Below are 12365 nucleotides of genomic sequence, written 5' to 3'. Positions count from 1 at the left end.
CCTCTTCACCAGGCTTCCATGTAATCATCCACAAGCCATCTCTCCACCAGGCATGAGTGGACAATCACAAGCCTCTTCTCCCCCAGGCCTTACAGCAGATATTCACGAGCCATCTCTCCACCAGGCATGAGTGAACATCCACCAGCCTCCTTTTCACCAGGCTTCCATGTAATCATCCACAAGCCATCTCTCCACCAGGCATGAGTGGACAATCACAAGCCTCTTCTCCCCCAGACCTTACAGCAGATATTCACGAGCCATCTCTCATCCACAAGCCAATATCCGGCACTAAGCCTACCTCCGGCACTAAGCCAACCTCCGGCACTAAGCCAACCCCCGGCACTAAGCCAATATCCGGCACTAAGCCAACCTCCGGCACTAAGCCAACCTCCGGCACTAAGCCAACCTCCGGCACTAAGCCAACCCCCGGCACTAAGCCAATATCCGGCACTAAGCCATCCCCCGGCACTAAGCCAATATCCGGCACTAAGCCAACCTCCGGCACTAAGCCAACCTCCCGCACTAAGCCAACCTCCGGCACTAAGCCAACCCCCGGCACTAAGCCAATATCCGGCACTAAGCCATCCCCCGGCCTTAAGCCATATCCGGCACTAAGCCAACCTCCGGCACTAAGCCAACCTCCGGCACTAAGCCATCCCCATCGGCACACAGCCAAAACATCCGAAAAACCACAACGGTGAAAATACTTACACCCCCAAGTCCTACCGTTAATATTCACACACCATTCTTTTTACCAATACATAATAGAAATTCACTGCACTAAACATCAATAATAACTGCACTAAACATCAATAGTTTCTTCTGGGTTTTCCACTGTTCGTCCAAGAAATCTACCCTAAAACCACTCTTTGCTGATTTTTTTTTTAAATTACCGTAACTAAACATTAACCAAACTCCTATTGAACCTCAGCATCGTGTATCAGGTAAACATTGCACTTCCGCTACCCCAATTTTGGGTAATCTGTTTATTACCAACTTGAATCTGAACCCCTTGATCGTGCATCATGAAAACAAAATTTCTAGAGAGAGCGCCCGTGCAGCACACATACAAACACGTTAACTCCGCGGAAAAAACCAGACATTAGAGTTATCTAAGCCCGCTCTCACGCACACTAGCACGCCATTTGTTTTGCTGGCTGGTACAAAATTTAACCTCAATCTTTTTCGTGTACGTACACGCAATACATGCGCGCGTAGATAACTCTTTTCACAATGAAACAACAACACACACACCTTTAGTCCGGCTCCCCTTACCTTCTCTTCCTCTTCCTCCTGCTCCATAAAAAAAAATGTTTCCTGCTTTTTTCCGTTCCAAACATAAAATTGCATTTACTTACCAAAATATGTTTTCTCCTCGTCGCCAATGTAGTCACTGAGCCAGGTAAATACCCCGGATTGAAAATAAAACAAATCACTGGCGGCTAATAATCATATTTATTGCCGCCACCACTCGCGTGCCCGACCGCGTTACACACTGATTGTCACTAACTCCCAGTCAAATCAATCCGAATTCTGAAACGGAATCTAATTAGAATCGTATACAAATTCCGTTTCAAACGCAACAACCGGTTCGAACACGGAACCGGTTGTTGCGTTTGAAACGGAATTTGTATAAGATTCTAATTAGATTCCGTTTCAGAATTCGGATTGATTTGACTGGGCTAACTCTTCTCATCTCTAGACGTCAACCATAGTTGATCTGTCAGCCCGTGTTGACCAGGGTTAGATTCCTACAGTTCTGTGGCCGAGGGAGTGTGTGTTCGTTCGTTCCGTGGCGTTCGGGAGCCGCGATATATTGTGGTTAAGTGATTTTTTCTGTTTTGGTGGCTGGGGGCGAAGAAAAAGTTTCGCTCAGTGTTGGCGGATGCAAGGAATGTTCAGGCCAAGCAGCTGCCCCCAGAAGAGGAATCCTCTTGCCCTCAAAGTCACTTGGCCTCCTTCCTCCTTCTCCTCCTGCAGGTGCTGTCTTGACACGGATCAACGCCGGAACGATTTCGGCGGATTTGACAGGACACGGGAGTTCTCGGTGAAGGAAAACACAGCTGGTTAAGTTTGTTTTGGTTTTGGTGTCGCGTGATTGGAATCCTGATTTGTGGGGGAACTTTGTTTTCGCGAGTGCGCGATTGTGTGCGTGTGTGTTTGTTTACGTTTGCCGTATTCTTGGTGAGCGGGTGATTATAACTGGATGAACTGGATGCGGCCTGCGATTGTTTATGTGACTGTGCTTTGGGGTTTGTTTACGTTTTTAATTGATTATTGTGGGTGTGTGGCAGGGGCAGTGACGTGACAATGTGACTTTGCTTCTATCCTTTAGGGGTGTCCGTGACAGAAGGAAGAACCTTTCTCTGGTTATTTCGGAGGAGGTAATCTATTGAGCGACTCGCGAGCAGTTTCCCGGTGAAGGTTGAGAGTGGAGTCCATCTGAATCGATGGTACATGCTGGTTCTATATACTTAGTAGGAAGAAATATTACAACGATTTTTTGACTCAGATAAGTATTATTTGCTTTCCTTTTCTATTTTTTTATATAATCATATATAATATATGATAACTATTGCAACTCCACCGCCATTTCGATTCATTCTGTTATTGGTTATAACTTTATAATCTGGATCACTTTTCAAATAAGTGCCAGTTTTTAAAAATGTTTCGGTTATAACAGCAACATGCACGTTATGAACTCGTAAAAAGTTGAAAAATTCATTTTCTTTCGCTTTTAAAGAGCGAGCATTAAAATTCATAATATTGATGGAATTACTTAGATCCATGATTAAACTTCAGGGTAAGAACAACATCATTCGCAAATTTTAATCCAATCTGGATTGCTTCCATCATGGATGTAGCATTACTCATTGTTTGAATCAAACCAAACAGTGAGTTTTGCAAAAAAAGTCATTTTTTCAAACGTAACATCGCCGAGATCACTTCTGTAAATTCAAAGCGTTGCCAGCAGAAAAATTTTCAAAGGAAATTTGAGGTACCTGCCCAATTTGAAGATTGGCAGAGGATTTAAAATTCGTGGATGAACCCGAACCCGAAACGACGTTGGCATAAGAAATACCATTGCTGTTACCTAACTTTTCCACGGTAGGGGTATTTCTAGCATTGTTCGACAACACGAACGTTTGATTTAAAGATGCAGGTACAACCTGACTTTGAGAAAATTTCGGTTTGGATTTCGGCTGATGCTTGGCACGAGAATCCAAAACCTTTTTTCTGATGGGGCAATCCCAGAAATTTGAATTGTGATTTCCACCACAATTTGCACATTTAAATTGGGTGATTTCTTTCACGGGACAATTGTCCTTATCGTGAGAAGAATCCCCGTAAACCATGCATTTTGGAACCATGGCGCAATGATCAGTACCGTGACCGAATGCCTGGCAACGCCGGCACTGGGTCAGATTCTGGCCATTACCGCCATGTTTCTTAAAATGCTCCCACTTTACCCGTACATGGAACAATAACTGAAATTTGTCCAAAAGTTTCAAATTGTTGATTTCATTTCTGTTGAAATGAATCAGATAAAATTGTGAAGTCAAACCAAAGCGAGAAATATTCCCGTTTGATTTTTTCTTCATTGGTATTACTTGGGATGGGGCAAAGCCAAGCAACACCTTAAGTTCGTTTTTGATCTCATCCACCGACAAGTCGTTGGAGAGACCTTTCAGGACCGCCTTGAATGGACGAGCATTCTTGGTCTCATACGTGTAGAAATTGTGTTTGTGGTTTTCAAATAACCAACAAAAGTTTGGTGATCTTGTAAAGATTCCGTCAACAAGCGACATTCTCCTCTTCGACCAAGCTGGAACGAAACCTTCAAATTGCAAGTTTCCTTGCAATTCTTCAGTTGCGTTCGAAAGCTGGCCAAATCGGAGACGGAAGTCACTACAATTGGCGGAGCGTTTACTCGTTTCTCGACGGCAGAAGGCTCAGTACGAGGAGAAGGATCCTTGTCAACAGTTTCGGATAAAACACCGAAACCGTTTGCCAATGGAATTGGAGGATTGACCTCACTTTCAGAATCAGAATCAGACCTCGGATGAGGCTGTTTTCTTTTTCTGTTTTCGTTAGCCGGCTTAGCGTTCAAACGCTTCACCGACGTAACGACCAAATCTTCAGAAGATTTGCGTTTACCTTTGTTTTGACGCATTTTGCAAGCAAAGTTCTCTTAAAAAGATGGCGTCGTTTGTAAAATACAACAAAATTTCAGGTGGGGTTAGTCTTGAAAAGACTGTTTAGAATTTTGGAAAATAACTCAGGAAGTCTTTAAAAAGACTGTGAATTTTGTTTGAAATAACTCTGAGCTTAGGTAGTAAAAAATACCGCAGCTCTAGTGTCCGTTCACCACGAAGGTTCGCAAGACACTGAAATCAGTATTGATTAAAACAATCATAACTCGGTCAAAGATTTTTTGCAAAACCTGGAAATTTCTGAAAAGTTGGCATTTTATGTCCTCTAAAACATATAAAAAAATAAATAAAAATGTTTTTTTTTGCAAATCAAGTTTTAGTGATAAAAAGTTAAATAAAAAAATCATTAAATTTTTTTTACCGTGTATAATTTTTTTTCCAGTGTAGTCCATATCCATACATACAACTTTGCCAAAGACACCAAATCGATCAAAAAAATCCTTCAAAAGATACAGATTTTAGAATTTTCATACATCATTTTTGTATGGACAGCTGCCAAATTTGTATGGAAAATTATATGGACAAGCTAATGATGCAAAATGGCTTCTTTGGGCATACCGAAGGCACCAAAAAAGTTTCAGTCGGATTAAAAAATACAAAAATTAAAATTGAAGAAAAAAGACCGATTTCGTAGAGAATTGCTCAGTAGATTCAACCATCGTTTTTGCCTTTCTTACTAAAGAAAGGTATAGGTTTTTATTTTTCGGATGGTTCAATTTAAAGCGGAGGTAGGCCAAAAAAATGTGTAAATTCGTTTAAGATTTGATGCCATTCAAAAACGACTGTGCTTATTCAGACTGTAGTCCCGGTTCACTATAGTTAAATATATATTGTAGCATGAATTTGTTCTGAAATATCTTTTTTTCACTGATGTTAAACAAATATTTTCATTATCTCGGATTCAGGTCAATCTAATTTTATTTTTAAAATAATAAGCCCTTCTTTTTATTCGGAAATTGAAAATATGAAGACATAACAAACAGTGGAAATTATCTTTGGCAGCATAGTGAGTAAATTCAATTCCCTAAAAAATTGATAAACTACCAAAAGCGATACGACCTGTTTCTAAAAAGTAATAAGTAAAATTAGATTAAAAAAAAACATTTTTGAATGCAAAATGATTTTTTTAATAGATTTGTCCTCAAGTAACCAAGTTAACTCAAAATAAGTTGGGCTTAAAAAAGCCCAACAAGCAGTTTTCTTTTGTGAAGGATGTGGTATTTTTTTGTGAAAACCCTGATGAATAGTTTCAAAATTCGGAACAATAAATAATAAATTCCCTTGAATTTCAATAAGGATGGCGGAGCAACTGCCCTATTTTTTAACATTCCCCTTGCTGATTAAGTCTTAAAAATACATTTTAATGAGATAAAAAAAATAATCATAATTTCAGTTATTTTTTGCATAAACAGAAAATTAAAATAGTATAAAAATAATTTAAAAAAAACAGAAAAATAAAAGCCATTGGAAACATGAAAACTTTGAAAACATTTCTTAACATTGAACAGGTGCTTCATTCGGGCACGAGTCGCCTCTGCGATTTATAACACATCTACTACTACTACTACTATCAACTTAATAAGTCTTAGTTTAAGCACATGTATGTATGACATAACAATACTGCTCCAACCAAATAAGAACAGTAACAAAAAATGAAGGCGGCTCTCACTGACAGTTCGCAAGTGGCTGACACTGACAACTAGGTGTATTCTTCTCCGCTCGACTCAGGTTAAAACTACACAGATCGATCATCTGAGAAATACATAGAACACTGAACACACATTTATCTAGACTACTTTTACTTTTGGTTGTTCCACAATAAACAATCTTTTTTTATTTGCAGTTTGAAAACGTCACAATCATCAATATCTACAACAAAAAGCAATCCTTCAAAAAGACATAGAGAACGATTAAATGCTGAGTTAGATCTTTTAGCATCCTTACTTCCATTTGAACAAAACATTCTAAGCAAATTAGACCGATTAAGTATTCTACGTCTATCAGTGAGCTATTTGAGAACAAAAAGTTATTTTCAAGGTAGGTCATTCAGTCTAGATATTTAATTTTTTTAAACTTAAGCTTTCCGAGGAGGGGTAAATAACACGGGAATACCAAATTTTGGTATTACTTGGCCAAATAACAGTGATCAAAATGTGCCCTTGGTTGCCCAGTAATAGATTGTAAAATACCATGAAATTTAACCAAAATCTTGTATGTGGAAGGGCACAACCATTCCAAAGTTTTGCGAATTTCAAAAAATTGTCATAAAACCTCTTTTTTCAAATGGCCATATCTCGGAAACAAAAAAGTTTAGAGCGAAACTCGACAGCTATTTTTAAAGGAAATTGAACGCTGAATCGATTAACAGAACTTTTTATCTCAAATATATATGCAAAAGATAGTAAAATTAATAATTTGGAAAAAATAATTATGTATGCATTTCATACGACCTTTTCAAAAACCACACGTAAATAATACAGGGATCTGACAGGCATGCACTTTCCCGAAGTCACCGCCGGTGGCGCTGTCAATTTTGTTTACGTGGGGTTTTTGAAAAGGTAGTATGAAACAAATTAATTAATTTTTATCTAAAAATTAATTAATTTTAAGTTTTAATCATCTTTTGTTTATATAGAGCAATTCCAGCTCAAATCAGGAATTTTTCTGGTTCTTTTGTACCCGACCCTCTCCGATTTCAATGAAACTTTTTAGACATGTTATCCTAGGCCTATATAAGCCATTTTTTTGTATATGGAGCCAATAGTACTCGAAAATAACATTTGAGAAGGGCGTAAGGTATTTAAATATTTTTGTATTTTGCAATTTAAAAATTACTGTATCTCGAAGCCGTTGCGTCGTATCAAAAAGTGGTCAAAGACAAACTTGTACGAAATTGGACGGGCTTTCTGAAAAAAAATACACTGAAACAAAAATACACGCCACTTCTATGAGATTTTTCAATTTTTAAGTCTAAAACTTAAATTTAAAGGTGTTGTCACGATTTTTTTTCGTTCAAAATTTTTGAGGAAATAGCCTTAGATGTTATCAAAAGACTGACGAAAAATGCAGGATGGTATGTCTCTCCTAAAAAAATACAAAAATCATTTACTAAAACTGTTTTTTTGAAAAGTGGTCTAAACGTCAAAATTTTCAAAAACTCATAGTGGGAATCGATTCCCCATACAATTTTACATAAAAACCTCCATATTGACCATTGTCCTGAGTCCAATTTTTGAGAAGATACAGCGGTTTTAAAAATAAAAATGTGGAAAAAATGTTTTTTTTGTGGTTTTTGGCAATTACTATATGACAGACTTGGTTTTTCAGTCTCGTAATTATTTTTACCGGAAAGCTCGTCCAATTTCCCATTAGTTTGCCTGTGACAGCTTTTTGATTTGACTCGTTTTTCCTTACGTAAAAGCTAATTTACTGTCCAGGTTTCTACCACACTGGAAAAAATATACCCTTTTCAGTTATTAACAATGTAATTAAACTTATATCTGTAAGCCCTTACATTCAATTGAAATGCTGTCAAAGGCAAACTTATGGGAAATTGGACGAGCTTTCCGGTAAAAATAATTACGAGACTGAAAAACCAAGTCTGTCATATAGAAATTGCCAAAAACCACAAAAAAAAAACATTTTTTCCACATTTTTATTTTTAAAACCGGCGTATCTTCCCAAGGATTGGATATAGGACAATGGTCAATATGGAGGTTTTTATGTAAAATTGTATGGGGAATCGATTCCCACTATGAGCTTTTGAAAATTTTGACGTTTAGACCACTTTTCAAAAAAACAGTTTTAGTAAATGATTTTTGTATTTTTTTAGAAGGGACATACCATCCTGCATTTTTCGTCAGTCGTAACATCTTAGGCTATTTCCTCAAAAATTTTGAACGAAAAAAAATCGTGACAACACCTTTAAATTTATGTTTTAGACTCAAAAATCGAAAAATCTCATAGAAGTGGCGTGTATTTTTGTTTCAGTGTATTTTTTCAGAAAGCCCGTCCAATTTCCTACAAGTTTGTCTTTGACCACTTTTTGATACGACGCAACGGCTTCGAGATACAGTAATTTTTAAATTGCAAAATACAAAAATATTTAAATACCTTACGCCCTTCTCAAATGTTATTTTCGAGTACTATTGGCTCCATATACAAAAAAATGGCTTATATAGGCCTAGGATAACATGTCTAAAAAGTTTCATTGAAATCGGAGAGGGTCGGGTACAAAAGTACCAGAAAAATTCCTGATTTGAGCTGGAATTGCTCTATATTAAAGTAAATGGCAAGTATTACGTGCAGATTTCCTCATTTATTATTCATAAGACCGATAAACAAAGTTGTACTAGAACAACACGTAACATTAAACTAAAAATTTAATATATTCAGTTTCCTTGAAACAAAATTAGCTTTGTAAGATTCTTCCTGACTGTTGGTTTAAATTCAATTACACTTTTAGAATACTCAGTTAATTAACATTTAAACATAATTCAACAACGATTTTGAACAACATATTTACACCAACAAAACCGCATTTATAGAAAAAAGAAAGCAAGCTGAATAAATGTCATAGTCAAACATACGTGTGCTACATGTTCCTTAAATATTAAAGTTCAAATCTGAGATTAAATGTAAATCTTTAAAAAAAAACTACAATTGCTACAAGTTATTTGAATATTATTTAAAGTTCAAATCTGAAATTAAATGTAAATCGCTTGAAAAAAAAACTTGGTGATTAAAAAAAAGTCATTATTTTTTGCAATTCATGTGCGTACAACATTTTCAAAAACCTCGCTGCAAAAACTTGGTTCGATCTTGGTTAGATTTTGACTTCACTCGCTTTGTATGTGGATGACAGTCGTGACGTATCCGTGAAATAATACTGACAGCGTCTTTGCCCACTGAGAATTTTGGCTCGAGCCTGAATCGAGTCGAGGCTCGAGCCAACATTCTCAGTGGGTGGCGGTGACATCAGAAAACTGCATGCGTGCACTCAAAAAAACATTCACGTTGAAGTTACGTGAAAAGCTATGTGGTTTTTTCCACTAGAATTTTCACGTAACTTCTACGAGGTGGCCTTAGTAGAAACGGAATTTGCTCGGCCAGATCATTTCACGTTGTTTCTACGTGTTAACATGTAAAAGCCAAATGTCTTTTTTTATAAATCATACGTGCTTATTCTAGTGAATGTTATAGGATAGTTTTAGTTTAGGATGGGTTTTTTTTAAATTATTTTTTTTTCAAATCAAAATGAAAACAATGATGTTCGAAAATATAACATATTTTATTTGTTCACTTATAACATCTTTTACTATTCATTGGTTTTGGGTCGAAGTTAAGTTAAGGCAAGTCCCGTTCTTTTTGTTGAATTGCTCCTGGCCCTTCTGGTGATCAATCTGGAACAGCGGGTCTTCAAGGTTGGGCCGAGCATAGCCGGCTCTACAAGTCACTGACCCGGTTCTTGATGATGCTGCTGCTGCCGATGCAGAATGGTCAATTTCCTGATTAACCATGATCCGTGACCAGTGTACCCAAAAAGATCGCCGGACATAATCTTCCCGCCAGGGCACTGCCTCGACGATAAGCTTGACCGTGGTTTTCTCGCGGAACCATCATCCGAAGAAGTATTTTCGCAGAAAGGGGATCAGTCCGACGACGGGAAGTTTGCAGTGGCAATCCGAATTGCCGGCCGTGGCTAGTTGATTCTTTATATCCATGTTCAGATTTCAAACTCTGAAACAACAAAATAATTGAATACGAAGAAAACAACTTAAAATAAATTAAACATACCATTTGATAATCTTTCAACATCACTTTGTTAAAACGATTTCCGCAGCAGGTCTTTACAGTTTGCCATCATTTTCATACTAAAATTATCACGTAGAAACTGGTCGAAATGGCGCACTCACAGAAAAACAGCTTCGTTAAAGTTATATTTCAAAACACGTTAAAGCTACATGAAAGAACCTAGTGGAAAAATATCATAACGTTTTTCACGTAACTTCAACGAGATTTTTTTCGCCAGAACACTTTCACATTATTTTTACATGTGTCACGTAAAACGGGCCTAGCGAGGGGGAACGTAGCATGAACGTGTGGATTTTTTGAGTGTGTCAGATCCTTGATCAGAAGGTGTTGAAGTCCACGTCGTGCTGCGCTCCTGAACTCAGATCCGAGTTTTCGCGATGTGCACTCGATGGTATAACGCCTCTTGCCGAAATATCCAGCGGATAATGTTGGTTCATCTTCTTCGGTCGGTGGCTGCTTTACCAGGCGATGTCCTTGGCTGCTTCACTCCTGATCTCCAGAGCCGTTGGTGACGAATTTCTGCTCCTGAACAACTGCCGTGTTTTTCGCATTAACTTGCACTTTCGGTCCCCGAGCATGGGTAAATAACAAGGGAAATGCGCAATAATACCATTCTCTGGTATCAATACCAAATTTTGGAATTCCTGGACCCTTTAAAATTTGTCTTGAGAATTATGCAAGAGCAACCCGAGCAGGGGTAAATAACACGGGAATACCAAAATTTGGTATTGATACCAGAGAATGGTATTATTGCGCATTTCCCTTGTTATTTACCCATGCTCGGAGACCGAAAGTGCAAGTTAATGCGAAAAACACGGCAGTTGTTCAGGAGCAGAAATTCGTCACCAACGGCTCTGGAGATCAGGAGTGAAGCAGCCAAGGACATCGCCTGGTAAAGCAGCCACCGACCGAAGAAGATGAACCAACATTATCCGCTGGATATTTCGGCAAGAGGCGTTATACCATCGAGTGCACATCGCGAAAAACTCGGATCTGAGTTCAGGAGCGCAGCACGACGTGGACTTCAACACCTTCTGATCAAGGATCTGACACACTCAAAAAAATCCACACGTTCATGCTACGTGAAAAATCACGTAACCCCGATTTCCCCCTCGCTAGGCCCGTTTTACGTGACACACATGTAAAAATAATGTGAAAGTGTTCTGGCGAAAAAAAAAAATCTCGTTGAAGTTACGTGAAAAACGTTATGATATTTTTCCACTAGGTTCTTTCATGTAGCTTTAACGTGTTTTGAAATATAACTTTAACGAAGCTGTTTTTCTGTGAGTGCGCCATTTCGACCAGTTTCTACGTGATAATTTTAGTATGAAAATGATGGCAAACTGTAAAGACCTGCTGCGGAAATCGTTTTAACAAAGTGATGTTGAAAGATTATCAAATGGTATGTTTAATTTATTTTAAGTTGTTTTCTTCGTATTCAATTATTTTGTTGTTTCAGAGTTTGAAATCTGAACATGGATATAAAGAATCAACTAGCCACGGCCGGAGCCCGGGCAATTCGGATTGCCACTGCAAACTTCCCGTCGTCGGACTGATCCCCTTCTGCGAAAATACTTCTTCGGATGATGGTTCCGCGAGAAAACCACGGTCAAGCTTATCGTCGAGGCAGTGCCCTGGCGGGAAGATTATGTCCGGCGATCTTTTGGGTACACTGGTCACGGATCATGGTTAATCAGGAAATTGACCATTCTGCATCGGCAGCAGCAGCATCATCAAGAACCGGGTCAGTGACTTGTAGAGCCGGCTATGCTCGGCCCAACCTCGAAGACCCGCTGTTCCAGATTGATCACCAGAAGGGCCAGGAGCAATTCAACAAAAAGAACGGGACTTGCCTTAACTTAACTTCGACCCAAAACCAATGAATAGTAAAAGATGTTATAAGTGAACAAATAAAATATGTTATATTTTCGAACATCATTGTTTTCATTTTGATATGAAAAAAAAAAATAATTTAAAAAAAAACCCATCCTAAACTAAAACTATCCTATAACATTCACTATAATAAGCACGTATGATTTATAAAAAAAAGACATTTGGCTTTTACATGTTAACACGTAGAAACAACGTGAAATGATCTGGCCGAGCAAATTCCGTTTCTACTAAGGCCACCTCGTAGAAGTTACGTGAAAATTCTAGTGGAAAAAAACCACATAGCTTTTCACGTAACTTCAACGTGAATGTTTTTTTGAGTGCACGCATGCAGTTTTCTGATGTCACCGCCACCCACTGAGAAATGCGCAATAATACCATTCTCTGGTATCAATACCAAATTTTGGTATTCCTGGACCCTTTAAAATTTGTCTTGAGAATTATGCA

General features: G+C 38.1%; 1 long non-coding RNA gene across 1 annotated transcript; it reads left to right on the top strand.

Moving 5' to 3' along the window:
* Positions 1-2041: 2041 nt before the first annotated feature.
* On the top strand, positions 2042-2469 carry LOC119766580. The gene is made up of 2 exons (XR_005276991.1): positions 2042-2252; positions 2336-2469. It is a non-coding gene; the product is annotated as an uncharacterized LOC119766580 (long non-coding RNA).
* Positions 2470-12365: the final 9896 nt, after the last annotated feature.

This window comes from Culex quinquefasciatus, chromosome 2 (assembly GCF_015732765.1).
Source record: "Culex quinquefasciatus strain JHB chromosome 2, VPISU_Cqui_1.0_pri_paternal, whole genome shotgun sequence".
Taxonomy (NCBI): Eukaryota; Metazoa; Arthropoda; class Insecta; order Diptera; family Culicidae; genus Culex; species Culex quinquefasciatus.
The sequence above is the reverse complement of the archived record's forward strand: the minus strand, read 5'-3'. Positions and strand labels throughout refer to the sequence as shown.